This window comes from Condylura cristata, unplaced genomic scaffold (genome assembly GCF_000260355.1).
Source record: "Condylura cristata isolate star-nosed mole 26May11 unplaced genomic scaffold, ConCri1.0 scaffold00014, whole genome shotgun sequence".
NCBI classification, from domain to species: Eukaryota; Metazoa; Chordata; class Mammalia; order Eulipotyphla; family Talpidae; genus Condylura; species Condylura cristata.
This window is the reverse complement of record NW_004567115.1, coordinates 27,450,360-27,475,048: the sequence shown is the minus strand read 5'-3', so window position 1 is coordinate 27,475,048 and position 24,689 is coordinate 27,450,360. Positions and strand designations below refer to the sequence as shown.

At 39.3% G+C, this 24,689-nt stretch overlaps 1 protein-coding gene across 4 annotated transcripts in view; it reads right to left on the bottom strand.

The window, feature by feature from the left end:
- The window catches only part of CSGALNACT1 (chondroitin sulfate N-acetylgalactosaminyltransferase 1), a 158,225-nt gene that overhangs the window by 88,437 nt on the left and 45,099 nt on the right, over nucleotides 1–24,689 (bottom strand). The window contains exons 1-2 of one of the 4 annotated variants that reach the window (XM_012725018.1): nucleotides 18,355–18,408; nucleotides 16,076–16,159 (exon numbers count right to left, since the gene is read on the bottom strand). The exons of the other annotated variants lie outside the window; for them this stretch is intronic. The gene's annotated coding sequence lies outside the window, so the exon portion shown is untranslated. Of the gene's footprint in view, nucleotides 1–16,075; nucleotides 16,160–18,354; nucleotides 18,409–24,689 lie in introns of those variants that run through there. 4 annotated transcript variants of the gene reach the window in all.

The window sequence follows — 24,689 nt, the reverse complement described above, 5'->3', positions numbered from 1 at the left end:
GGGAAAGATGGGCACTAGGCAGGCTAGGTATAAGGCCACTGTGCCACAGTGTTCTAAATAAGGGATGTGGCAGCTTCAACACTAACAAGAAATGCATTCAAGGACTCTTTCATGGGCACCATGTCTGTGACATGGAGACCAATCAAATGAGGAAGAAAGAGAGTATGCCTCCAGAGCAAGGGCCAGCATTTAGCTAAGTGACTCAGGGGATGCAGCTCCATTGGGAAAGTCAACACACATGAGATTTAGCAGACAGATGAGCTTGATAAGGGATGTGCCAACCTGCCACGGCTGGCACCACTGAGATGTGATCGAGCACTCGTAAGGTGTGCTCTGTGGCTTTCTCCACATCACGTGCACAGGCACACCTGCTCTGCCAGCTCCCGCACTCAACAACACTTCATGTGGATGTGCTATGACTCTCTAAAGTGCTTGCACATTGCAAGCCTCTGTGCAACCTATCAGTACAGCGCCAGGATCAGAACACAGCTTCTGGGTTCAGACCACTTTGTGGCTGGACCTACTTGGCTTCTTTCAGCCTTTGTTTCCCGTGCACAAGCTGGTTTTCTTTCACTGCCTCAACACCATTTGGGCCTCAGGTCAATACACTTCACCGCAATAGAGTGCAAGAAACCAGTGTGCTTTCTCCAGTCCAACTGCTAGACCTTGGGCACACTCAGCTGAGTTTTGATCGATCCGTCCCTATTAAAAGAACAGCAGCACTGTGGGAGAAATCTCAGAACCTCCCAAGATATTTTTGAAATGCAATTTTCCAGCCACTCAAAATGATATGATTCAATACACCAGTGTTCTAACTTCAGCTGCTGGTGCCAGAGCTATTCCTGGGGCTCAAAAAGAAATTCGGAACAACAGTAAGAGCTGCTTCCCAAAATAAGGCTTCACTCATGTCTCTGGAGAGAGCAGTTCCTGACCCCCTCCTTTGACTCACATCATTGTGCAGATACATAACAGCTCTCGTCCAGAGAGCATAAAATGCCTCTTCCTGAAAAGTAAAATGGAATGTCATCCTTTGGATTATGCACAGCAATCTGAAACAGTTGCTAAAATTACTACCACTGCACTACACAGTCTCAAAGGAGCAAAATAGAGTTTTATCCAGTTACAAGGAACGGAGGACAGCTGCTGCGGTTCTGAATCCACACACACCTGTCTGCACCTGCCCTGGTTCACTGGAAAGGGGACCTGGAGACAGCACGTGTTCCCAAGTGACATGAACACAAAAAATAACTTCTGAAGTTCAGCCATGATGTGACAATTAACATGATTGTTCCCCACCCACTCACCACAGAGGTATTGAACATGTCACTTGCTATGTGAAAGGGACCGTGGCAGTCACAGCGGGACAGGAGGAGGGCCCTGACCTCACAAGAGCAATGACAGTGGGAAGGACAGGTGCAAAGTAACTAGGGGGAGGTGTCCCTCGGTGCTGTAAACCGAACACTGCTGTACTTTGAGGAGAGAGAGAGGAGTATTGGTGGGAAGATTAGAGAAGTTTCAGATGAACTACCCATTTCAAGGCAGATATAATTTCCTACGTAGCAATGGAGACACCTGGGAGAATCCCTTAATGAGCACAGGTATAAAATATGCAGTAGATCTAATTAAGGTTTCCCCATGCCCACTCTAATTCTACTACTCAAGATGTATCTCATCCTCATCATCATCATCTAAAAAAAATGGTGAATAGAGAAATTAAAAACTTTTATTGATGACACCTAATTTTTTGCTCGATTTTTTTTTGTTCCTAGTCTGATTGTGTCTCTTGGTGTTCGAGCCTTTCTCGTACACCCAGGGCAAGGTGAAAATGCAACCGGCCTTGTCAAACTCCTTATTTATTTTTTTAATATTAGCTCCTTGGAGGTAGAAAGAGTTGGCTTTTTTTTTTTTCTCTTGAAACCAAGTTAATGGATCTCAAGATTGATTACAAATGCAATTATCTTGTGGTGGAATGAGTGTAAGGAAGGCTCAGTTTTTAATGAACATTCTCTATCTCTGTTAAAAGCTTATACTGAGATAAGATTTTTAAGTGTCCTTAGCTGTAGAAGGCTTACAACACCCTCGCTTGCCTACATTTGGCTGATATTTATTTCCAAGTTGCTGTCTCAATGACATGACTGAATAAGCAAAAACAATAAAGTGAAGGGTCTCTCTGTCAAACATTCCACAACCTCAGTTTAAGAGTCAGACAAAAAGTGTTGAAAGAAAACGAGGAGGTCATCACCTTCCCAGATGCCGTAAACCACCACCTTATGGTGCCGAACCAAATGGGCCACATCTTTAGTAACTCATTGCCTCATTACATCTTTAATCTCTAACAATTCACCCTTCGGTACAGAGACTGTGTTCTTTGTCCAATTTATTCCCCAAACCATGGTCTCCTTCCAGGGCACATATCCCAGCAGCAAAGTGGAAGAAAATGGCATGTCAGTTTTCTTTAAACACATGAAAAAATGCTTTGCAGAATACACAGTCAGACACTCACAATGTGTAGTGTCCTTACTGCTTTTATCTCCATGATGATGGGCACTAAAAACTTGCAGAAATTCCAAAGGAATGCAAGAGGCCATAATCAGGCACGACAAATCCTTGTTGACACAGAACTCAAGTTCAAACTCACACACGCTCAGATCATTGACACTTGCTTTCCCGACCCCTCTCTGCCCCACCCAGTAGCACCCTACACACTACCTGTCCCAGGTTTGTTCTGAGGGGTCTGCTCTGCTCTGCTCTGCTCTGCCCTGCCCTGACAGCCTCTGTCTCTGAGCCTCCTGTCCACTGAGAGACAGGATGGGCTGCTGGCAGAGGCTGTTCAGTGAGGGTTTAGCTCAAAATGATGAGCCAGCTAAGCCTCACGAAGAAAGTTGCAGTACATGACCCAAAGGCAAGTTCCTACTGGACGCAGGGCCAGTAGCCAAACTTGGGAGCGCAGAGTGGCCACAAGGGAGATGCTTGCTGTCAACTCCCACCTGCCTGTGCCCAGAAATCCAGGAGGCTGGACTGAGAGGCAGGAGTCCTGCTCCACCCCCATGACTTGGGCTCCCTTAGCTGGAGAGTAGACAGGCATCACTTCCAGGCCTACAGCTGACAGTGATAGCTAAATTTAAGAAGTATAGATAAAATGGAAAATGTTTCTCTGACTGATAAGAGATATTACTTAACCTATATTGGCAGTCAATTAGAAATGAAAATAAACCATTTCTGAAAATATCAGGTGATTTATAAACTCTGTGTACATGCTAAATTTCAATCTAGACACTACTTGTCTGAAATATATCTACAGAAAAATAAAATACAACCAAAACAAAACGAAGAGGTGTCTTATTCTTTTCAAGATGAAAATCACCGAAGCTCTGGTCATTCCCGGACCTGAACAAATACAGATAGTCTTGAAACACCAAGGAGTTTAACAAACATGTACTGAGAGCCCATTAGGTGAACTAGAAAAGTCTAGTTCAAGCCATTAGCTCTCTCTGTCTCTCTGTATACAAACATAGATCTCCCTATACATTGACAGGTAGATCTTGCAGAAAGTGTTCAGCAATGCAAAGACAGGGAGAAGGAATTGAAGTAACAAAATGGTAGAGGTTGCAGGCATGAAGCAACCTCAAGCAAACAGAGCATACAAAGGATCAGGGTGGCTGCAGTATGCAGTACTGCTGTGAGATCAGGTTGTGGGGGACCTGGAGCATTCTATTTAGGGAGGCGATTATGAACGTGAACCTATTTGTTGAAGAGCAGGTGGCGATGTGGTGAACAGGCATGTCACAGAGGAAGGCTAGTGCTGAAATGTAACTTCAAGGTCACCAGCACAATCTGACCATGAGATGCTGGAGGTAACTCTCAGCGAGAGTCACGAGAAAGGTCTTGCTCTGAGTGCACAGAAACTGGAACACGAATGGAAGAAAAGGAAGGTAAGCCTGCAAAGTTGCTGAGAACCTCCAAAGAGTTCCTGGTTCAACTCTTCTGTCAGGATCATGCAGGCAAAGGCCCTGAGCAGGCTCAGCCTAAGCATGCCTGAGGCTGTCCGAGACTGTTTTAGGTGCAATAGTAGAAAGCCCATTTTCACCACATCACTAAAACCATATTCTCCAAAGTACCCTTGCAACAAAGCTGATATTCTGGTTTCCATCTGCCTGAAAGCAGTTTGTCAATTTTTTCAAAACAGAGAAAGAAAAAAAAAGCAAGCAAGTAGCCTCTGACCTTCAGAAGCTGCTGCGATGCTCCCAGCAAGGCCGGGTCATCTCCTGTTCTCTGGACAGGAGAATAAACCATCTCAAGGTGTCCTAGCACCAAGAAAGGTGCTCTGAGACCATGACCAGATGGTTTCTTTCTATCAAAAAAAGAAAAAGACCTTTTCAAGTTTTGTCTAATCAGAGAAAAACAAAGTAAAGGTATCACCCACGAAATGCCAAACACCCCCCTTTCTAACCAACAGATAAAATGTGTTGAATGGGCTCCCTAGTGGCACAAGGTGTTAAAGTGATTTGAAACTATCCACAATCCCTGCAGCACAAGTTCAAACCCTGGCCAGGGAGCTGACCCACATGGCACAGCAGACCTCTCCTGTCTTGCCGTTGCTCCCCTCAGCAGTGTATTTCAGTCAATCTGCCTGTTCTGCTCCCCACTCTGTCTCTGGTTAATCCTCTCATCCCCTGTACCTCTGGCCTGTACCCCAGTTTTTATATGCATAAATAAATAAATCTTAAAAAAAATCCAAATGGGTCCAACATTCAAATCTGAACATGAAACAACAAAAAATGTGTTGGGATGCACAGTTAGAGAATTAATTATTTTCTGATGGTACCCAAGGTAGAGCAAATCTCCCCTTCCTTAGCCCCTCCTGCAAATCATGCATGTGAACCACAAATTCACATAATAGATTCTTCCTAACACCTGCTGATGTTTCTCCATGTCATGCCTTCTCTCTCACCATCATTAGTAAAAAGCCCAGGAGGTTCAAAACCAGCATTCCTGATGGTCTTTGTCTAGCAGGAACTGACAGAGCTGAGATGTGGACATAAACAGAGCGAGTAAGATCCCCCCCACACACACACACCAACATCAGGATAGCTCTTACCTTTGTGAGGGGAGAAGCATAATGTGAGTGGGGATGGATACAGATCCTTTGGAAGTTCCATACGGAAACAGGTGTCAATGTTGTGAGGATTTTATGTCATAGACTGAGTGGTGAGTATATGAGGTTGTCATATGCTTAATGAAATGCATGTCTGAATTTTTTAATAGTATCCTTTTAAGAAGGCTGCAATAGACAACATCAGATACCACTAAGACAGCAAGTAAACTGAGATCTGAAGAAATTCCACAATATTGAACATTATGGGATTATCGGTAACTTAATGAAAACCTCTTTATTGGATGAATAGGTGTGAATGACATGTTAGAGAGGATTAAAGAGTGGGAAGGAAATTGAGACAAGGAATGTAGGAAAACTTTTTCAAGAAGGTTAGCTATGAGGGAGAACATGCAATAATTGAAAGGTGGGATGGGACAACCCCCTAATGTCCAGCAAGTGGTGAAGTGCTGAAGAGGATCAGTCTCAGCTCACAGCAGGGGCAAGTGTGTGAGAGATAAGTCAAGAGGAGGACCTATCTCCTCTTGCTTCATACAACTTCAGGACTTCTCTCTAAAAAACATTTTACAGAACATCACTGCAACCTTCCCTCCCTATCAAGAAGAGAAGTGATGGGTAAAAGAGGTCAAACGTATGGTGACGCGTGGACAGCTATATGTGGCACATATAGCTACTGTTTTTAAAGACCGCGTAGCGGAAACCTATAAAAAGCTAGAACCCAAGCATGTTAATCAAAAAACAAAGCAAACCAAAAGAACAGGGATGACTGAAAAGATGATATTTAAGATAGGTACTTACACACTAAGCCCTATCTCTATAGACCAGTAGACATAATTTACATATGTAATTTCATAAAATTTGCAACTCTTTTCTTTATAATATAGGCAAGTAATAAACTTTGCATTTTTATAAATTTTCATCATGAGATACACTTGACTATGATTCACACGCTAAAATTCTTGCTTCCAAAAAATTGTGAAATCAATAGCCAACGAGCAAAAAGCGACGGTCCCCATTTGTAAGACTTTAATCTGACCTCAAGACAGCATAATGGAAAGGGACTGGTGAAGAGTCCCATGAAATGAATGACAGGAACAACCTTGCTCAACACACAATCTCACTGCAATCTGGCACCCGTGAAGCTGCTGCTTCAACACAGCAGAACCCACGTTTTGACCACTTTCCACATGAGCGCACTGCATGAGATTTAGCCGGCCTGGGCCCAAGTTTAAGCCTGGAACTTAAGCAGTGCTCTGAGTTCCAGGAACCCAAATAAGTGATATTAGCAGCAGTCTTCATTTCCTACTTCATGAAAACAGGACCATCATCAATTGAAAACCTCAGCTAACTTCAGGGCATTTGAAAGTCTTCAAAGACATGATTATTTACTAAATCTTTGTTACAGGCAGCTGAAGGAACAGGTATCTTCTGTCCTTAATTTTAGAGAGGGAAAAACTTATAATCCCCTCAGTACAAGCTTTCTAGATGAATGTAAATTAACTGATTGATTGCTGGGCCTGCCAGAATGTTCACTCATCTCTGCACATAATTAAGAAAGGATGTATATCAGATGGAATCAATACTAATTGTGTCCAGTCCATCATATGAGTAGCCTGGACTGGGGAAGAAACTCCAGAGAGTCCAGCTCAGCCCTAACTAGAAAGACTGATGAAAGGCTCAGGTTATTTCAGTTTCTTTATTTGGGAAAATTCTAATGTTAGATGAGAACAAATTCAATTTGTTTTCCATCAAAATTGATGCTTCAGCAGTGTCTCTTCATCCCCTTCCCACCACTGCTTATGAACTAAATAACCTTGGCAAACCTCTGGCCTTCTCTGGATCTGAGTTTTTCAAGTGTGAAATGAAGCAAGCCTTCCCCACCTCCAGGCTGCTGTGGGCCTGAAACGCTCATCTCTTCAGAGTGTAGCCAAGTGAAATTCCATGTCAACAACCACTTTGGAAGAAAAAATTTTATTTTCTACAAGTGAATTCAACTTGGCTCTCTGGCCCAAGTCCGCCTGAAAGTCCACCGTCTACCCTTGGTTTGGGTTTTGGATATATCCTTGGTTTGGACTTCCTGCAATCCAGAGATACTTTTTTCTTTTTTTTTTTTTAAAGATTTATTTATTTATACATACAGAACTGGGGTACAGGCCGGCCAGAGGCTCAGGGGCGGCGAGAGGCCTCACCAGAGACAGAGTAGGGAGCAGAACAGGCAGATCGACGGAGTACACTGCTGAGGGGAGCAGTGGGCAGGTCAGGAGAGGTCTGCCACACCATGTGGTCACCTCCGGGGCAGGCGGGAATTGAATTCATGGGAAGTGGCTTCAGCTTCTCAATGTTGTGCTTTAATCCGCTGCGCCACCAGGGAGGGCCAATCCAGAGATACTTTTTGGCCAGATGAAAATATTAATCGATCAGTTACTGTCCAGTCCAGAGCTCAACCCCTTTCCCAGAAATAGGGCTCCAAGGTTTCTCCCACTTACCTCTTCCCTTCTCTCTAGAAACTCAGGTCCCTGAAAAGGAACAAAGTCTGTCTTTTTGCAATCTCTCTTTCTCCTGCCTGCTGCCTTCTATTCTAAGGAAAACAGTCCTGACACTACATCCCACATGGACAGTCTGGTTTACTATAAACTGTCCACTTCGACCGTCAGCTTGGCTGGTAGGAAGGCGCAGCTCCTTTGATGTTGTGTGTTGCTTCTTTCTCCCTCTCGACACAGCCCAGCTTTTGGAAATACTGGAGCATGCTTGCTTTCAGATTATTTTCTCACTAGGACCTTAAGCAAACTCTTGTTTTGATCCTGGCAGCCCAGACATGGCTGCTTTATGCAGGCTGTACCCACCCTCATCCAGAAACAACAAAGACCCCTGTTTCAACAGATGGAAAGTCACACATGAATGAGGAACAATTAGAGGTACAGGAACAAGAACATGTTGGTTTGTATTTTCAAACAATTATCCATGTTACACATAACATGATGTTATACGTAAAAGCCTTTTGCACACGTCTTCTCTCTTCTACCCCTCAGCCATCTCTCCATGCCTGAAGCTCCAATCATTGATTTGAAAAGATAAACATGCATGGAGACTTCATGCTGCCCTTCAAAGTGTCTCTCATTTGGGCCTGTCCCTCTATTCCAGCTTCGCCTCCCTCCAGGGTCCTGCAGTACAGACACCCAGATGGCAGAGATGCCTAAAAAGGGAGTAAGCTCTGTTTCCAGAGATGCCCAAGTTCAGGCTGTTTGGCTTCTTGGCAGAGATGGCATTGAAAGCTATGCATCATGTACATGGATCACTTTAGAACTATGTAGCCCTGGGTACAGGGCTTGAACTAGAAAACAAGGTGTTGTCTACCAGGGGTGGGGATGCCCCACGGAAAGTGGTAGAGAAGTATTGGTGTCTTGGTGAAGGGCATAGACATTTGAGGAGGTCTCAGCTTGTATATACATTCACTTAAAACATATACGTGTTATATAACCCATATATCTCAATTAAAAATATGTTAGTCAGAAAAAACAAAAAGCATGATTTATAAAAGCGGCATGATAAGAGTCTTTCAACAAAAATGCTTACAGAAAACACTAGTTAATAAAGTATCTCAAAAAAAGTTGTTTTGCAACCCCATCAAAAAATGGGCAGAAGAGCAAAAAAGATACTTCTCCAAAGAGGAAAATGCAGATGGCCAACAAGCATATGAAAAAATGTTCAACATCACTCGTAATAAGGGAGATGCAAATTAAAACCACAATGAGATACCACTTCACCCCACTGAGAATGGCACATCTTCAAACAACTAGCAACAACAAATGTTGGCAAGGATGTGGAGAAAAAGGAACTCTCCTGCATTGCTGGTGGGAATGCAAACTAGTACAACCACTATGGAAAACTGTTTGGAGGTTCCTCAAACTGCTAAACATGGAGCTTCCCTACGACCCAGCAATCCCACTCCTAGGTATCTACCCAAAAGACACAAAAACATTGATTGAAAAAGATACTTGTACCCCCATGTTTATTGCTGCTTTATTTACAATTGGAAAAACATAGAAGCAGCCCAAATGCCCAAAAGTAAATGACTGGATTAGAAAGATGTGGTACATATATACAATGGAATATTACTCAGCAACCAAAAAAGAGAAACACATGTCTTTTGCAGCAACTTGGATGGAGCTGGAAAAGATCATGCTTAGTGAGATAAGCCAGAAAGAGAAAGAAAAATACCGGATGGTTTCACTCATAGCAGGAGTATAATGGACCAGGCGAGAAAATAACAAAAATAATGAACAGCCATATACCAGAGACATTTTGCGGGGGTGGAGTGGGGAATGGGACCAAAAACGGGGGGGTGGGGTGGGGAGGGAAGTGCACGGGATTATGGTGATGGTACACGGGTGACTTGGTGATGGGAAACCCGCAGGGATTACAATTGAGATGGCAAAAAAAAAAAATTTTCCAAATTGTTTTAAAATTAACTTTTTTTAAAAAAAAAAGTTGTTTTGTCAATCATTCCCAGCACTTTCCTACAGCTTTACCTTTGTTCACATTGCTAATGTTTCTCTAAACAGTCTTCTTTTTCATTCACTACTTTAAATGTATACCTTTCCAAATCCTACTCCTTCTTCAAGACTTCTCTTAAATGTCAAGTTGTTCCTGAAGATTTCTTTCCTGCTATTTATTCTATCCTGCTTAGTTCTTAAACACTTCAATTTCATTTTTTCAAGGCTCATACCATATTCTGTCTCAGACCATATACTTGGATGTACTTTCCATCCTTCCAGCAGATTGTAAGCCCCCTGAGAGCAGGGACCAAGTCTTGCCTATTTTGTACATCAGTAACAGGAAACAGAGAGGAACTCAGCTCCACATTATGGAGCACCTCACAATAGATTTCTAATGCTTCTTGCTGGGGGCATAAAAGAAAAACTTAAAAGATCCTTTCAGCCAAGGAATAAGCTCTCTAAGTGGAGAGGGGAAAATTAGATACACGAAAAACAAAACTTAAATAGAATTTCTTAAAAATATAAAGATAAGATATTCAAATCATGGGGGGGGCGGGAAGGACAGGGAGGTAAGAATCTTTAGTATTAATGGCCATATTATATGGTCCCTCAAAATTTTCTGGCAAATCTCCCCTTGCCATTCAGCAAATTAAATGTTCTGAGGTGCTGAGAATCAGCATTTGGTCTCCTTCCCTTTCTGAGATCTAAATTTAAAATAAACATAATAATGAAAATATATCTTATTCAGTGATGTGTGAAAAACAGAATAAAGTTTGGAAGGAAACCACATTTCATATTAGCAAGCTCATAGTTGGATGTAATATTCAGCTGCAAAAGAATGGTTATATAATAAAGAAGCAAATTCCAAGAATCAAGTGCTGATCTCTTCTCATTGCTATAGACGGTGGTGTGTAAGTGGGAAAACATACCAATCAAGACCCTGCACAAGCCATCAAGTCAGGGGCTGGAGAAGATTAAATGAAATCCACCAAGAACTATTTCTTGGAAGAATCAAAGGCAGAGGAATAGAAAATTGAATCAGAAATGGAAAAGCCCCAAGTGACCTAAACTCTCACACACATATCTAAAATGCATCTGGAATGACAGTTTAAAGAGGCATAAAAAAATGCCTGTAAGAAATCAAATAGGAATAACAGACAGTTTATTAGGACTAATCTTGCATGGGCAATATTTTTTTTACTCTTCAAGCCACCTGGGGAGTTTGTAATCCAAACAGTTTGGGTGATTATAACAATATATATTGTGTCTATCCATTGCACTTCACAATATTTCCTCCCAGAAGAAGCTGAAAATTCCAGAAAGCTGCTAAAATATGTTGATGGCTGACATGCCCAGGAAACTGGGGTGAGTTAAAGTAGGGGGGTGCACAGCAGTGGGAAGCAGAAGAGTGTTTAGAAAGATGAGCAAAGGCTTAAGGCTCAAAACCAGCTGTGGTAAGGGGAAAATGTGTTAAGGATAGATTTCTAATACATTATATAATTTAAAAACTATTTCCAAATCACCAACTCTGAGCCTATTCATCACAGCAGATGACATCATAAAATAAATAATAAACATTCTCTCCCATGTTTAATTTTATAGAGTAATTGAGGGAAGCTTGAGAGCCAGCTCTCTAAAGGCCTGAAAATTTTTAAGGGTGTTCTCTCAGCACTTCAAAGAAGAATTCATCACCCAAGTTGCTGCTTAAACTATTTCCAAAACTGATGGCCTAAGATAACTTAGTAATTTACAACTTCTATACCAAAGACAGCAGTAAAAAATGGGGTAAAGGTTGAGTACTATTTAAAAAGACTCTTTGAAATGGGTGATTCATCAACTAAAATCTCCTGATTAGTTGGCTTGGAGAAAGCATATACTCATTTTCAAAATCACCATTTAATTAAATGTCCATTAATAATAATAACAACAATAACATTTTAAACATTTACAGTCATTTAAACAATGATTAATAGACTCAGACTAACAACAGAGAAGTGTTTTTGATTCAATTTCTGGAAATTTGAAAGCTTAAACGTGATTCCATTTGCAAGATGGCAAATTGAGCCCATGCAATTAATTTAATATAATCCATCATATTAACAGATTATTGAAGAAAAATCACATGATCTTATCAATTGTATCAATGGTACTTTTTCCGCTAAAATGTATTTGACAAAAGTCAACATCCATTCATATTCTCAGAAAACAAAAAATAGAAGATACTTCCTCAACTTGCTAAAAAGCATCTACCAAAAGCCTGTGATTTGTATACTTGATGTTGAAATACCAAATTAGGAACAATGCAAGGATATCTATTTTTACAACTTTTATTAGATCTAGTACTGGATGTTCAAGTTAATATAATGGTCAAGAAAAGACAAGTCAACATGAAAGAAAACTGACCATGTTGCAGGTGACTTGACGGTCTATGTAAAAATTGCAAAAGTCTATTTATTTCTCCATCTCATCAATTAACATTGGACAAAACTAAAATACAATATCATTTACAATCACCCAGAAAATTTAAATAGGTGTAAATCTAATAATATATGACCTATGTGCTGAAAACTATAAAAAGATGATATAAGACTTCAAAGGTCTAAATAAATGGTTTCAATGATTAGAGAACATATTAGAGGACTTGAAGGATGTATTAAGAAGCTATTGAATGTGCACTTTTAGACTGGAAGGAAGGGAGAAAGGGAAGGAATTTTGACTCAGGTGTCTATAAATCATGACTATAATGCAACCAAGAGGTCCTGATAAATATGTTCCCAGATTAAAGGAAGTGGTAGTCCCACTAATTACTGCACTATCCAGACCAGTGGGAATATGCATAGTGACATGCAAAACAGCAATATTTATCTTTGAGAAAAATATGGAAACAACTGATAGTAGAAAAATTAGTCACTGGTGACAGTGATCCCTCAGATGTCCCTTCTACCCCTCTTCAGCAGATTATCTGGTTATTATTTGGAAGTTTGTTTTTTGCTTCAAAATAGTGTAATGACCCAAAGATGCAATTAGAAATACTATATCTTATCTAGATAATTTTGGTTCTTCCATCTGTCGAATTATTCTATAGGCCCTTCAAATGAGTGCTAAAATGGCTGTGTGGTAAGCACACGTTTATGCTGTCATGTCACCTGTTGAGATGATAAAGTAGGTCTTTCACCCCCACCCCACCGAAGTCCTGCCACAATGGCTCACTGTGCAGATGCAAAGTTGGCAAATTTGAGTTCAAAGTTTCTGGCATTTATTGTTATCAAATAAATCATTATACTGCGATTACAACTAAAGAGAGGCCACTGAGCAATTAAGTAAGAAACTGGAAGGGAAAGCACCAAAATGAGCATTCTCTAATCTCTTAACACTTCAGGTCAGGTCCTTTGTGAGCTGATCTTCACCCAGCAATCCTTTCTCAACTGTCAGCCCTTCCTTCCTAGACTATGCTGTTGTGGTTGATGTTTATTTCTCAACATGTCACACTTTTTCCTCACCTACAGAGCTTGTCCTGTCCCCTTTGCCAGGTGAGTCCTTCCTGCCAACTCCCTTGCTTGAGTAGTCCCATGCATCCTTCAGCTTGGGCTTAGATGCCACTTTCTAGGAAGACTTGTGTGACCCCCAAGTCAGATGCCCCACTCATGGGTTCATCTGAAATCGCACCCCTCACATCGCGCCGTAGTTGCCTGTTGACCCCACCCTCTCCCCAGATTGTCAGTCATTTGAAGAAGGAACTGCGTTTTACTCATTATTATCTCCACAATGCCTCTTTATGGCAAAACTGTACAGATTTTCCCTGGGTAGGAGACTAATAATGAATTTGGACTATTGTTAAGTTTAGTTCCTATAGTTTCTTAATATTTATTTTTTTAAACTATATTCTGTAATTGAAAATGAATATAATTCTTGAGTGTTTCCATCCCTTAAAACAATGAAGACTGCCTTAAAATGAAGTCTCTTTCAGCTCATGGGGAACATAGCATTTGGCAATTCTCGTTTGAGTCTTATAGCATTTGACAGAACATGTCTTCAGTTATCAACAAACAGAGAAATGGAGAGAAGATATGTTTATACAAAAGAAGAGGAAAATTTGGCATGAGTACATTTTATTATGGAAAATATTTCCTATCCAAGGATATTGCCCAGTTTTTAATGGGGAGTGGGGGGAGGGAAGAGTGGCTAAATGACAAGCAATTGTTTTCTTCTAGGAAGCCTTTGGTTTTGACAAGAATTTCATTCCAAAGATCCAGGAAATAAAAAAATAAAGAAAGTACAAGGAAATGTGTGTGCACACCTGGGTATGCATGTCTCTCTCTCTCTCCACACACACACACACACACACGCACACGCACACGCACACACACACACACACACCTGAAATCTATTAGGTAAAGTCAAAGGAAAGGCATTTCAATTCCTTATCAAGAAAATACTGTCACTCAAACCAAGCTGTCTCACTTAAGCCACAACAAGAAGGGAAGAATGTACATTTCACAGAAGATTACAGCTGTGTTAGTGGCAAAGGCATCATCAAATATTTTAAACAACAGGCTAGGCAGCATGTTCCTTTGACAGCCTTCCCAGCACCAGAACTCTAGATCTATTTTCTCCTTTCCTCCACAAATTCCAGCTACTCTCCCTCATCTCAACCTCCTGAATGACACCCTGTGAAATCCAAACAGAGCTGTAGAGACAAGAGATGATGATTCAATTGTATTGGGGGCGTTTTAAGAACCTGTGTGGAGGAGCAAGACACACTTGTCTTTTAGCACGAGGGCAAGCAAGGAACCACTCTGCCGGCCACTTCATCATTTTTAATCATTTACCTACCTAGGCTTCTTGAGTCATTTGATTTTTAAGAATAGTTGATATTCAAAGCAAAACCAAAATAGAAAACAATTTCTAAATGGTTTTTGTTGCCTAAATGCTATAAAACCATTGGGTTAATTTTATAAAAGTAACATGGTAAGCACTTTATGGATTCCTTCCCTCAATTACAATTGTGTTTCCTGACAAATCCAAGTTGGTTTCCATATTTCAATATCAGAGAACGATGAGCTAGGTCAATTATATTCACCCCCAGGTATACTCACCCAGCAACAAGAAGACAGCATGATCTAGTCTAAACTGTTGGCACTAAGTATCAGTTGAAATTACATGATGTCATGCCCAAGGATTTCAGAAACAACCACATGCATATGCAAAATGTAACCCAGGTGATGACTGAATTGTAATTAAAAAACAGTAGGCTTGTAAGATTCATGATACACATTATAATCTGATGCTGTCGATGTAATGCATTTTCTATTATGAAGACCCTAGTGTAACTTTTTATAGGTTGTCTGCTATTTACTTTGTGGGAAAAGAATAGCTTGGTGACCACAAAGACGTGGCTGTCAAACCACAGATTTTGATGAGTCTGAATATTAAATCTGCTCTTTGCCAGAGGCAACAAAGTAAAGCAGGGCAGATAGCTGGAATATGTGCTACCACCACAGAAACTAAGATTTTGATTCTCTAGTTCAATTTTAAGAAAAATGTAATTTAATAGACTTCATCTCCATTCTTTTAAAGGAAATTAAAAGATATTGGGAATAAATCATCACTGAGTAGCCTTTATCATGAAATAATAATCACAAGGAAGATAAAAACTAAAATTTTAAAATATGAAATTTTTAATGTTTTTGTCCAAAAATTAGAGTTTCCTGAAAACGCTGAAGGAAAAAAAGCTGTTTATTGTGACTTTAGAAATACATAAAGCTAACCTAAAGCTAACCCCAAATAAAAACACACCTGCTTATTGACATTTTTTTTCTTTTCCAAGTAATGTGTATTAAGGAAAAGTAGGCTTATATTGTTCTTCTTTTTAACCATTCTGATGTTATCATTTCAAGGAAGGTCCTGAAACTGGGTTATCCAAATATTTCATTCTATTTCTAGGGAAATATGGAATTGGGTCCCCTAGCAACGCTGGGTGAATGCCAGGGGTAAATCAATAAACTACTAGCAGCTAACTGTTAAACAAGACTTGCATATAGTTTTGATTACACAGTAGGTCTGACTTTCAACTACCTTGCTGGAAAACTATGCAAATACAAGCTCCTCTTCCAAGCAGAGGCTTATAGCTAAGAAATGAGGAAAATCCACTAAGATGATAACAAAGGAGAAGACAGTTCATAGAAGAGATTTCAGGCCTCTTTCCTTTCAAAACAAAAGGGGAGACCAATGGAAGAAAAAAATGCCATTATTTCAGACACTTTGTATTTTCAATGACCAGCCTCTAGGGGGAGGAGGAAACCACACCAGCTACCTGCCCCCATACTCCGCCCCATCCCTGCTCCCCTCAGGAAGGAGCACTGAGCTCAGCGCTCCCAAATAATCACAGAGGCCAGAAACACATTATTCTCCAATGAAACTGTCAGAGTCACATTTCTGGACTTCCCTGACCCAGACTGCATCTTACCTGGCATGAGGGAACCTGTTCATAGCAGTTAAATGGCCTTCACACTTGACATATTTGCAGCTACAGCAGGATATAGGATATCCTCTTGGTCAAGCAGAGAGAAAATGAGTGAAATCCTTAAAGACTTGAATAGAAAAGGCATATTTAGGTTCATAGATTTCCTCCTGTGGAAAATGAAATTGTGAGAATACTCTCCCACATACCCTAGTAAGCAGCCCTTTGCCCATGACTTTTTTTCTTTTACAATAACTAAAGCTGAGAAAAGATAACATGCCATCATTGATTTTGCCATTTGAGTTACTGGAAGCTGAGTTGGCTAGCAGCAAGAACTCTATCTTTTGTTATTCTTTCCCAACGCCTGGTTCAGGACTTCAAACCTAATGAATACTCAATAGATGTTTCTGCATGAATGAAACGAATATTTTAAAGAGATAAGTAGTAAAAAAATAGATTAAAAAAAAAAACTATAAAGAACTAAATGAGTCAGATTACCAAACTAAAACACAACAGACTTCCTCCTAGCTTTTAGGAAGTCGAAGATAAAAGATTCTGGTGATAAACAAATACAGCAATACCATTTTTCTAAAACAACAGAACAAAACACAAAAGGCAAGTAAGCAAAGCACACAGTTAAGATTTAGAAAATCCACAAAAATTCAAGCCATATATTTGCCATAGTATTGGCTCAAGTCAGTATTTCTCTCTTCATTTAACACAGGGGTTAAGGTACCCCTGCAAGGAAATGGAGTACCAACTATAAAAATAAAAAAGGGCTTAAAGTAAAAATTTTGCAAGGAAATAATACAAGGCTCAATATTTTACATATGTAATACAATTACCCAAATAGGTATAGAGATAAATTCAGTAGAGTAGAATACTTAGTACTTTAATCCAATTTCTATATTCACTGATATTTATCTATAAAATCTATCAGTGCATTTAAAAATACTTCACTGACCTTAAGTGAACAACTAACTGTATAACGAATGTTGGAGAAGATACTGAGAAAGAACTAATACACTGTTAGTGGGAATTAGACTAGTCCAGTTCTTATGGAAAATAATATGGAGGTTTCCCAAAATATTAAACATAGATCTACCCATAAGATCTAACAATCCCATTCCTAAATATCCACCCTAAGGATGCAGAAACACGAATTAGACACAACCTGTGCACTCTATGTTCAGTATAGCATTGTTTACAGCAGCCAAGTTATAGAAGCAACCTAAGCTCCTGGTGATAGATACTGGAATACCACTCAGCTATTAAAAAATATGAAATCTTCAGGGAAGGGAAGAACACAAAGGACTATGGTGATGGATCGCAGGTACTGTGGTGGTGGAAGAACTGAGGGGACTAAAATGAACAGTGATGTAAAAAAATAAATAAGTTTAATAAATATATATTCATCTATGTTGTCATTTGTGACAACATGATTGGAACTGTAGGAGGTTATGCTATGCAAAATAAGTCAGAGGGAAAGAGACAAATATTGGGTGATTTTACTCATATGTGAAATATAAAGAAACCAAACAAAGGAACAGAATATCAAAACTAAAACAAACCCTAGAAATCTGACTATCATACTAGGAAGATGGGGTTGGGGGGAAGACAGAGGGGGCCCAGTGGACTATGGTGAAGGATTATGGCTGTTTTGCTGCTATGTGTGGTGTTATATATATAAAGAGTAGTAAACCAATACCCCCAAACCATATACAACACTGTAAACCATTGTTACCTCCATAAAATTTTAAAAAATAACAAAGTGAACAACTATATACTTTTAAAATGGTTATAGTTAAGATTTTACATATTTAAAAATTTTTAGCTTTATTTTTAATTAAAAATACATTTAATTTTAATTTAAAAATTTAAAATAATTAGATAACTTGTTACATATATTTTACTACTTAAAATTAATGACATACTAAAACCACTGAGTTGGATTCAACGAAGATTTTAAATAGGTGTTTTGTTTAGCCTATCCAAAGTGACAAATCCCCACTTTAATTCAATCTAGGGTGACTGAGACCCTCCTTCCTCAACAAAGACAATGCTGTACTTAATGAATGGTGCAATTAATCACTACTGGTCAGAATCAGGCTGTTTTTTAAAAGGGATTGGCCAGAGTTACCATGTTTCTTGGCCCCTTGTTCATCATGTAATTACTTATACAGTCCTGATAAATTGCTAATAAACTAGTATCAGAAAAGTTGTCATGATCTCTATCCAAACTGAAAAAATAAACCCACTGTTCTTTGCAAAGAACTTCAACTGACCAAGCTGAGGTCTCCCAGGGATCACTGAAGTCCAGGATCAGCATCACACAGGTCCAGGGTGCAGGTTCTGCTGTGGCTTCACAAAGTGGGCTAACTGCCAGAGCATTCTTCCCAGAGGAGCTGACAGTGGCTGAGTCATCAGAAGCCTCTCCCTGACAAATATCTGACAGTGATTTTCCAAAACTGTTTTCTGAGAACACACCAGCTACTCCAAGTAGACTCTCCTGGTATTTTTAAACCCAAGAAAACAACAGATTCAAAAAGATCTCCAGAATTTTACTAGCTAAAAAAAAAAAAATATGTTAGACAAGATGTCAAAGGGTAATGCCATAAAAAAAGCACATTTCAGTGAAAATCTGCTCATAACTTGCTGGATTTTTTTGAGTCTTATTGTAACATTAACCCAAGTGAGGGTCAGAAGTAAAATCCCTTACTTCTTACTTATGGTCCACACCTGGCCATTTGAACTCAGAACTGCACTTAGGTGCCTCAGCATAACAAAGAACAGTATAGCCTAGGGAGCTGCACTTAATATCAAGAATAATAATTTTAAATTCCTTGGAAAAAGAAAGAACACTGATGTCTAAAATGCATTCTGGCTACTAAGTAAGGGAAGAACAAAACGTACAGAAAGGGCAAGCAGGACAAGATGACCACTGCTTACCCCTGAGGGTCAGGAGTATGCGCCCATGGGGACTGATGGGAGGGGAGAGCTAAGATTTTACTGTTTCAGCCATTTTCCAAGAAGTCTGCATGTGTGATAAACACATCAGTCATACTGTGAGGCTGAAAGCCTGGATGTGGTCAAAACTGAAAGTAGGCCATTATCTTGAATATTATAAATATGAATATTTAATGTTTCAAATAAACAGAGCATTCACATTATTTCATCAAATGAGAATCAACACCAATCATTAAAGCCAGAAGATTCAACTTGCCTATTTCATAATAACTGGAATTTTCTGAAGGAAGGACAGTTTGAACTACAAAATTTCTGGCATCTTTTTCTAAGGCTTAATAAACACTAATGAATAAAAGAGATACTAGATGTGTAAATAACAAAACTATTCTCACAACTCCCAGCACTGAGTATCAAACCAATAGAGTTCTAAACTCAAGATTCATGACAAACTAATAAACTTTCACCTATGCTGTATATTCTAAAAGCACATACTTGTTAGTTTTTCTCCAATAAACATTAATTTTAAAAGTATTTTGTGAAATATCTAAATTTTCACATGCAAATATACTTTTATGTAAATGTATTTCCTTTCCTTTATCAAAATAATACATGCACATAATTTTAAAATTCAATGCTGCCACAAAGCTGACAATCAAAAAGTCCTTTACCCTCTCCTTCCTCCCACTGTTAAATTCCAGTAGCAAAGACCATCAATTTCAACAGTTTATTATTTCTTCTTTTTTTTCAGTCTTATTGAAAAAGAATTGACACACATCACTATGTGAGTTTATTCATTATGACGGTCTGATTTACACATTGTTAAATGATGACCACAGAGTTCTAAACTCTGTAGGTTCAGTTAACACCCATTTTCTCATAAAGATATAATAAATAGAAAAGAAAAAGAAACGCTCCTTGTGATGAGAACACTTAGGATTTACTCCCTTAACTTTCTTATACTTCACATAGCAGTATCAGCTGTAATCATCACATTGTACCATACATCTCTAGAACGTATTTACCTTGTAACTGGGAGTTTGCACCTTTTGACACCTTCCTCCTATCCCCCTCTCCTCCCCTCTGATCACTTACTCAATAAGGTTTCTTTTCTTTGTTCTGGATACAATGATATACAGATTTTTGTCTTGCCTTGCCTTAGCTGATTCATTTCATAATGCCTTTCAGGTCCATCCATATTGTTACAAACAGGAGGATTGATGGCTTCATTTTTTTATGGCTCAACAACATTCTTTGACACATATTTTATAGAACATATATGTAACATATATGTTCTTGTCTCCATTTCTTTACCCACTTTCTTTATTCACTCATCCATCAACAGACGTGCAGGTTACTTCCATGACTTGGCAATAGTAAGTAAATAATGAGTACTGATATCTTTTCAAGTTACTGTTTTTATTTCCTTTGGATATATTCCCAGAAGTGGAAATGTTAGCTTCTATTTTCAAGATCTTGAGGTGCTTGTTTTCTATAGTGGCTGCACCAATTTATATTCCCACCAAAAGTGCATGAGTTCCTTTTCATCATGCCAACATTTGTTCTTTTGTCTTCTTGATAATGGCCATGCTAACAAGCTGGAGGGACACGCTGTGGTTTTGATTTGCACTTCCTAATAACTAGTGATGCTCAGTATCTTTATATGTGCAATAGGTAATTTGGGTTCTGCTGGTTTTGTTTGCTGGTTTTTGCTGTTGAGTTATATGAGTTTCTTATAATTTTGTCTATCCACCCCTTATCAGATAAAAGGTTTACACATTTTTCTCCCATTCAGTGGATTATCTTTCACTTTTTTAATAGTTTTCTTTGTTGTACAAAAAATTTTTGTTTTACTGTATTCCCACGTGTTAATTTTATTTTGAGGCAACTATGCATATTTTACCAACTATGCATATTTCCCCTACCAGAATTATCTTAACTACATCACAAATTTTGGTGACAATAATATTCAACATTTGCATTACATCATATCAAATATTGTACGTAATGCAACCTAAAAGTTTACTACAAATATATTTCTTTTCATATGATCTTGTTTTTTTCTGATGATAATTATCTCAATTTTCATTTGCTTGATTTTTTTTTTACATATCTAACACTAATTTCTCCCACATGCTAATAGTGAACTAGACAACTCATCAAAGACATAAAGATCAGTATTTTAGGTGATCTGTGTTTTGTGTTCCTGGATCTAAAGGGGTGAATGGAAGTTTCCCTGCAACAGTCAATTCTGAAAATACTACTCAATTCTGACACTCTCTACACAGATAGCATCAGATTCCACAGGTTAAGGGCTCAGTTTCTCAAAACCACCCTCAACAACAGATGCCAGGAGCAAGCCCCAGGACCTGACCTGTGCTTTTGTCCAGCCAACTACAGAGTGGAGGTTCCTACCACATTCTCAGATTGCAGGTACCAGCCACAAACCCAGATTAGTATCTGTGCTTCCACCAATTGGCTCTAAATCAGAGATTCCTGGAGACCTTTCTTGGGTTTGATTAATTTCTAAAACAGCTCACAAAATTCAGGAAGCCCTTTAATCAGAAGATGACCAATTTATTACAAATGATATTAAGGCTATGAGTCTAAAGTCAGATGGAAAAGAGTCATGGACAAGGTATGGGGGAGAGAAGCATGGAGCACCCACAAACTCTCCAGGCACAACATTCTCCCCCACATCCTCACAACCCAGAAGCTCTCTGGAGCCCTATCCTCTTGGATTTTTATGGAGGCTTCATTCCATGGGTATGACTCACTCATTTGCTACTGATACCTAAACACACCCTCAAGCTCCTCTCTCCTTCCTGCAGGTCTGGAAGTTCTGGTGGTGGGGCTGGAAGCTCCACCTTCAATACTTCTTCATCTCCCTGGCAACCAACCCCATCCTCAGGTATTTCCAAATGTTGCCTTCACTCATAGATTAAGGCCAAGCACATATGAGAAGAAATATATCTGGTCATCTGAATGATCAAATACACACACATACACACACACACACACACATTTCTTACAAATCTCAGTATCACATGCTCTCACTAATTCATTGTCTAATTTCCATCTCTCCTGGTCTCTCTGTCCTCCTGTCAGATCTGAAAAGGGCTGTCCTCCAGGCCTCACACAGGTGATAAGCAGGTCTGGAATATCTCTTTACCTTCCATCAGGGAACCTCCTTTGCTTTCCCCTAGTTCTCAAACAATTTTTGGCTTATTCTCTTATCTTTATGAGACATGTCTCAAGGAATTACCCAAGACCATGCACATAAAAGGCCAGTTTTTTGTTTTTTGGGTTTTTTTTGCCTTTGCATTCTTCTCTGAAAGTATCCTTATTCTACCTTTGCATTTGCTTAGCAGTTTGGTCAGTTGCAGGGTTCCAGATTGGAGATTGCTTTCCCCCACACTTGGAAGGGGCTACTCCATTTCCTCTATGAAAACATGTAGTAAAAAATTCTTATTCACAGACTTTATCAGGACTCTTTTGGAAAAGGCCTTTTTTCATCACCATGCTAGGTACTCAATGTCCCCTTTCTATCAGAAACGATGTCCTTTAATTTTGGAAACGTATTCATATCATTTTTCTTTAATTTTCTCCCTTGCATGTTCTTTGTCTTCTTTTTAAGACTCTTATCAAGGGCTTCCCTCGTGGTTCAAAGGGTTAAGACTCAGCACTATCAAAAGTCACCAGCCATTGTAGCACAAATTCTATCCCCAACCAGAGAGCTGCCCCACATGGTGTGGCAGACCTCGCCTATCTCACCCGCTGCTGCCTTCAGCAGTGTATTTCAGTAGATCTGCATGTTCTGCTCTCCACTCTGTCTCTGGGTAATCCTCTACCACTACCCCTCCGCCCACACACACACCTTTGGCTTACACCCCACAGCTCTTGTATGCATACATAAATTTTTTTTAAAAATCTCTATCAAACTGGCTTTGGATATCCTAACAGGATCCTTGATTCTTCCTCTTTCTCCCATATTTTCTGTCTCTACTTTCCACTCTCATCAACTTTCCTACTCTTCACTAAATGTTTCATTTCTGCTGTCATACTTTTAATTTCCAGGTCCAATTTCATGATGCAATATCTTCTGTACTGTCTTAAAGATTATCATGACAATACCAGAGTTTTCTTTCTCCCTGTTTTTTCTTCTGTTTCTTCTGAGCCTCCTTTTCTGACATTTCTTTTGTTCCCTTCAAATGTTAGAGATGACCTTCAAATATGTGGCGACCCTCAGCTATCCACTGGGAAACCTATAAACTGAACTATATAGTTGACTGGGGGGGGGACACAGATAACTTATGGGGAGTTTCCAATGTCTTTTCCCCACAGTTAGTTTCCCAGAAGACAACCCTCCTTTGAAGAGCTAGAGAAATATGAGCCTGTCCATCAGCCTGCCCAGGACCCAGGAGATAGCACTTCCAATATATAGCCTCTTACCGAATATTCCCTTCCTGATGACGTCTCACCTATATGCTCATCTGTAACTTGTTTCTGTTGTTTCTAAGGCCCATGCTTCTGTGGACTGATTTTTTTCTACAAAATATACTTACCAGGAGTACTTGTCCAGCCATCTGGGAAGGAGGGAAGTCTAACTATTTATTTGGATTTTCCACTCTTCCTAGTGTTTGACCTTGTCCTTCATACTTCTGTCCTAGCTTGTGGTTCCATGTCTGTAGTCCTTCTTGACCTACCCACAAATCCATTTCCTCAGGTGGGTTTATTTCCATATGGGTGCTTAGCTTTCCATTTTCTCCCCTCTGCTGATTCAATTCCCATACATCCATTTGCATTCTATCTTATAAAAATCTACTGGCAACCCTCATCCAATCAAGTCTCTCTTCCTGCTTTCTTTATCCATGTGTATTTATGTATAAAGCACTTTTCCTTGTCACTTCTCACTTCATGTAGTCTTAGGAAGCAAAGGTAACCAAGTGTGCTCAAACTGCCATGGGTAGTCATAAGGCCAAAGATGATTTTTTCATGGAAAAAAAAATAGCTGTCTTGGCCAGAAAACACTATAAGATAGAGTATTGTCCTGAAAGATTAACTAGCATTGGCTCACACCTTGGCAAATGTATTAGGTTCAAGTTTTGAGTCTATAAACCATAATTTGTGGATAACATGGAAAGAATTCAGATATGACTTTAAAAATAGCAGAAGATCTGGGAAGTAGCTTAAAGGAAAGAGCTAAATAAATAAATTATATCACAAAGAGAAGGCTGATGTAGGACTCAGTGATGCCCATGATGAAGGATTATTCTAGACACAAGATGGTTAGCCCAATTTCTATTTTTATTTTGAAGCAAATAAGAAAACAGGCTGAAGATGTAGCATAAAGAAAACTCACTAACAGTGCAGCATATTAAATATTACCAGGAGAAAGTGTGGAATTTTCATTTCTGCAAGCACATTAAAAGTGAGAATGGTCCGCATCTTAGAAGTAAAATCCTACACTAGATGACACCTTAAACTCCTTCCAGCTGTATGTTCCTTTGCCTTCCAAAAGACTTATATGAAAAAAAAATTATCACTGCTATTCCTATTTTTTTTTCTTTTTTGGCTAAAAGAAGCATTGTTCTATAAATAAGACAGACTATTAATAAAGTAAGTTTAGTTCAATTCGAAAATTCACACTTGCAAG